Raw genomic sequence first — 6,000 nt, 5'->3', positions numbered from 1 at the left:
CTAACTTAGCACAACCCCTCCATTGTAAGGAACTTTTCCGGGGCTTTACTCTTAGATAAACGTGGTCTCCTCGTTGAAATTCTCTGTAGGTCCGCTTTTTATTTGCGTACATTTTCTGCCTATCTTGGGCAACCCTTAGATTTTGTCGAACCTTCTTAACCGTCTCCTCCATTTCTGCTAGCATGTCAGGACCCAAGGCTAACTTATTAACTGGGCTATTCCAATCTATGGGCACTCTGCACCTTCTCCCATACAACACCTCAAAGGGGCTCATGCCCAATGATTCATGATGTCTGTTATTATAAGAAAATTCCACTAAGTGGAGGTAGTCTTCCCACTTATGTGGTTGTTGCATCACAAACATACGTAACATGTCCTCTAGCACTTGATTTACTCATTTGGTACCCAATTCTGAAAAGAGGGTCTTCCAGAATGTGGATGTAAATTTTACATCCCTATCAGAAATTACCACCCTGGGTATTCCATGTAAATGGAATATTTCCTTCATAAATATGTCTGCAATTTCCATCGTTTTGTAAGTGGATTTCACAGGTATGAAGTGAGTTGTTTTGCTCAATTTTTCTACCACCACCATAATTGAGTCGTGCTTCTTCTTGGTGCAAGGTAAATCGATGATGAAGTCTAGAGATATGGTCTCCCATTTCCATTCCGGAATGGGCAATGGTTGCAACAGACCAGCAGGATGTTGATGTTCCACCTTCACCAACTGACATTCCAAACATTTGGACAAGTACTTAGTGACATCCTTCCTTAACCTGGGCCAAAAATACCCTTTCTTGATGGCTGAAAACAACTTTTGGTAACCTGGGTGACCAACACATGGTTTTCTGTGAAACTCATCCAATATCATTTGTTTAACCACGTTTTGGTTAGGAACATATATTATGTTCTTGAAGGTAAGGAGGTTGTTGGGACTTATGTCAAAATCTGATATTTCCCCTTTTAACAGAGCTGCCTTTGTTTGCTGCAAAAGAAAAGTGTATTTTGGATCTTTGAAGGAGGCTTCCTTTATGATTTCAGGGATGTTTGAGCGTACCTGGCTGATTTGGACCTCATAAATACAATGTACTTTCCTGCTCAATGCGTCGGCCACTCGATTTTCCTTCCCTTTGAGATGTTTCATTTCGAAATCGAATTCACTTAAAAATGTTGTCCATCTGGCCTGCCGAGCATTTAAGTTAGACTAGTTGAAGAAATTGGTAAGGCTGCTATGATCCGTTAATAGCAGAAATTTCTTCCCCAACAGGTAGTGTCGCCACATTTTAAGTGCATGCACTACCGCTGTTAATTCAAGATCGTAAGCCAAATATTGTTGCTCATATTCCTTCAATTTCCGTGATTTGTAAGCAATAACTTTCCCTTCTTGTGTTAACACTCTGCCAACACCCTCTTTACTAGCATCCGTGCAAACCACGAAATATTTTTTTGGATCTGCTACCTTTAACATGGGTGTAGTGGTAAGTAGGTGTTTTAATTTTTCAAAGCTTTGCTAACATTCAACTGTCCATTGGAAAGCACGTCCCTTTTTCTGTAAAGAGGTCATTGGAAAAGCGATTTTTGAAAATCCTTCGATGAACCGACGGTAGTACCTAGCCAAACCTAGGAATGACCTGATATCAACAACATTCTTTGGAGCAGTCCATTCCATAATGGTTTTGATCTTTTTTGGGTCTACTGCTATTCCATCTGTTGATATAACGTGACCCAAGTACTGAATCTAGTCTTTGAAAAAGTCACACTTGCTATATTTAGCATATAACTGATTTTCCCGTAGAGTTTGCAACACTATCCTCAGATGCTCTTTATGCTCCTCTTGATTCTTGGAGTATATTAAGATGTCATCGATAAAAATTAGTACGAATTTATCGAGATAGGGTTGGAAAATACTATGCATCAAACTCATAAAAGTAGCTAGGGCATTTGTGAGACCAAAAGGCAACACCACGAACTCGTAATGACCATAACGAGTTCTGAATGCAGTCTTGTAGATGTCCTCCTCCTTTATCCTTATTTGGTGGTAGCCAGACCTTAAATCGATCTTTGAGAATACTTTGGCTCCTTGCACTTGATCAAATAGATCATCAATACGTGGCAAGGGGTATTTATTCTTGATGGTTAGTTTGTTTAACTAACGATAATCGATGCATAATCTCAAGGTTCCGTCTTTCTTCTGTACAAATAGTATGGGGGCTCCCTAAGGGGACATGTTGGGGCGGATATATTTTTTATCCAAAAGTTATACATTTTGAGTTTTGTTAACTTAGGTATGCTCATGCGATAAGGGGCCCTGGATACCGGGGCTGCACTCGGAATTAATTCAATGGTGAAATCAATATCACACTTGGGTGGTAATCCAGGAATGGATTCAGGAAATACATTAGCAAATTCCTGGATGACCGGAATGTTTTCCAAGGAGGTCATTTTGTTTTTAGTGTTCGTAAATCCCACCTGGACAACATATATCTGACAACCCTTCCTAATACATCTTCCTAGCTGACTAGCAGTAATAGGACGCAATTTGGTACTTGTCTTGATTCCTTGAAGTTCCTTCCTTTGTCCTGATTCAGTGATAAAACTGATGGTTTTCTGCTTGCAGTCAACTAGGGACCAACATTTTTCCAACCAATCCATCCCGATTAAAATGTCGTATGAACCCAAAGGAAGTATATTAATATCAACGTGAATGGGTTGTCCTAAGATTGTTATAGGACAACGTTCTGTTTTTGCAACTACCCTTCTTTTTGTCCCGGTGGCTAACTGGACTAACCAAGGTTTTGGAAACTTACTACTCTGCAGTTGACATTTTTCTACCACCTTAGGACTAACATAGCTTAGGCTAGCACCGAGATCAAACAAAATAGAGACAGGTTGCTTAGCGATCATACCTTCACATTCGATCATGGTGGGCTGGTATTCTGCTTGATGATCATCCAACACAACATTAATTATGGGCATGCTCCTCGCCACTTCTCCGACTGTGGATGCTTCCTGCATATTTGATAGCTGTTCTATTCTTGCTTTATGCAAACAGTTTTTGTAATAGTGGGGTTCTCCGCATCCCCAGCATTGCAGCGGTGGCTTTGACTGCTAGTCATTAACTGATTTATTAGCTCCTTCTGACTGTCTATTTTCAGAATATGCAACTTTAGGCTGGTTCCTTACTAGGAATTTACTGAGAGGTTTTTGTTGTACATTTCTACCATTAGCAAATTTTGCTTGCCTATTTGGGATCAGGTTCCTTCCCTTTCTGTTCACTCCTCCTTTAGGTCCCTCATTTTTCTGTTTCATTTGATGGTAGCAGATGCAGGCTTTCCACACTGCATCATCCATTGTCCTTGGGTAATCGAACTCAAGCTTCTCCTTCATAAAATTGGGTAGGCTACTGATGAAACACTGAATTTTGGCCTTTTCCTCTTGCATATAAGGCACATAACGCAGTAGGGAGGTGAATCATTTTACATATTCATCCATGGTTAAGGTTCCCAATCTTAACTCATGAAATTCCTTTGCCTTTTCATCATAATAACGTTTGGTCAGATACTTATCCTTGAAATTCTTTTGAAACTCTTTCCAAGTAACCTATTCTTCATCAATTTTCCTTACTGTTTTGATTTCTTCCCACCAAAGGGTAGCCTTACCCCTTAACTGATAAACTGGGAAACATGCTTTCAATTATTAGTGTAATCATAAATTTGAAAATATTTTCTCATATCAATTAACCAAGCTTCAGCTACTTCTTCGGATTCCCCCTCAAAGAGTGACATTTTTTTTTTTTTAAATTCTCCTTGTAATTCAGATTTCTATCCTTTTGTTTTGTGCCAGTCAGAAACATTGTCTGAACGTCCTTCTTTGTCTTCCCCATGTTTTTTAATTGACTCAACATTTTCTTCTCCATGCTGAGCCATTGGGGTCTTCTCTTTGTCTTCAACACTTGGGTTTGGATCTCGTTGGTTCTGTTGATTGGATATAATTTTGATAATTATCTCCTGTTCTAGTCATAGCCATTCATTGTCTCTTCTTAAATTTGTCATCTCAGCACGTAGCTGTTGAACGGTTTCGAGTAAAACAACATTAGCTTGACGAGATTCTTCTCCCAGCTATATCCAAATATTAGGGTTAGCATTCACATAAGTTGTTTCTAGCGGGTTTGGTGGTCCTAGGCTCCTCTGCATTCTGACCCTTTTTGTATTGTTGTGGGTCTCTATGTTCACATACATATTTACTTAGTTAATTTTAAGAAATCACATTCATTTCATGTACATATAATTCCCAAAGAGTCTCAGTGTACGAACCTGAGCTCTAATACCATTTGTAACACCCTACACACCTATTGTACACCTATTAAATGGAAAATAAGAAATCATTGCAGTAATAAAAGAAAACCCAGAATATATTAAATATACACAGGGTGGCGGATACGGGGTTTAAAGTTTTCATTTCTAATTAAAACACTTAATATGTTACATAGTTGTTAAATATGGGCATGCTTAGCATTAAAAGGTCACATGGAGCTTTGAATGTTGAACCTATAAAACGGCTCGCGATTAAATATCCACTGTATGCTGGGACACGTGGCCTAACCAAGGCCTGTCCTACTTCATACATTTGTCAGCGAGACAAGATTGTCTGCGACAGTTGGCTTAACTCTCATCCGTTGATTTGCGGGAGGCGATCCGACGGTGAGAAGGGTTTAGGGTTTACCCAACTACCCGCTTCACCGCGTCAGGCCGGATGGGAGGTCATTTGTTGTTGTATGTTGGAGGTTCTTGCCACTCTGCAACTGGTTTGGCCTACGGGTTTCAGGCTGGCTCACAACCTCTGCTACTGCGAGCTATGGCGACATCAGTTAACTTGTCACCGCAAGGTATCCCTAACCACCTACCTTCGCACTGTTCAGGTTTCCCATGCAACTTGAGTTTAGTTTCTTCTTCCATCTTTCGACTGGTTTGGGTGCTAACTGATGGATTTCACAATTCAGGAATGGTTCGAGCACTACAACAAAACCAGCGATTTGCACCAGATTTAGCGCCAGATTTTAGTGCATTTTTTTTGTAATTGTGATGAGCAACCTGGCGCTAAATCTGGCTCTATTGTACAATTTTTAAAGCGTCCTTTTTTGCACTTGATTTTGCATCCTTTTTCACGCTAGATTTTGCATCATTTTTTACACCAAACTATGCATCATTTTTTGCGTCAAATTTTGAACCAAGATTTGCATCTTATTTTATGACAGGTTTTGCTTCTAGTTTTGTGTCATTTTTTGCATCTATTTTTCATTCTCTTTTGCTTCCTATTTTGTGTCATTCTTTGCTTCCATTTTTGCACCATCATTTGCATCAAGTTTACACTGTATTTTGAATCCAATTTAACGTCTTTTTATGCATCCATTTGGTGTCAGTTTTTGCATCTAGTCTTACGCTAGGTTTTGTATCTAGTCTTACACTAGTTTTTGCTTCTATTTTTGCACCAGCTTTGGTGCCTATCTTTGCACCATGTGTTGAATTTTATTTAGCACCAAATTTTGCATCCATTTTTGCATCTTTTTTTGGACCATTTTTTACATCCACATTTACGTTTGATTTGTCTCCATTTTTCCCATCTCATTTTGCACCATATTTTGCGTCATTTGTTTCATCCAATTTTGCATCATTTTTAACACCATCTCTTGCATCTAATGTTACATCATTTTGAGCATCCAAATTTGCATTTATATTTGCATCTTATGTTGAGTCATGTCTTGTGTCCACCTTTGCATCTTATTTTGTGTCTAATGGTACATTCAATTTAGAGCCATTTTTTACATCTACTTTTGTATTTGTTTTTGCACCAAGTTTTGCATCCAATTTTAAGCTATTTTATGCCCCTTTTTGCACCATTTTTTTGTGTCTACTTGTGTCCAATGTTGCACCATTATTTACACCGACTTTTTCATCCAATTTTGCATTTTTTTGGTGTCTAGTTTTACATTGTTTTCACCAT

The sequence above is a fragment of the Pinus tabuliformis genome, chromosome 8 (genome assembly GCF_031772625.1).
Source record: "Pinus tabuliformis cultivar Carrire ecotype Pingquan chromosome 8, CPIR1, whole genome shotgun sequence".
Lineage (NCBI taxonomy): Eukaryota > Viridiplantae > Streptophyta > Pinopsida > Pinales > Pinaceae > Pinus > Pinus tabuliformis.
This window is presented reverse-complemented; position numbering follows the sequence as displayed.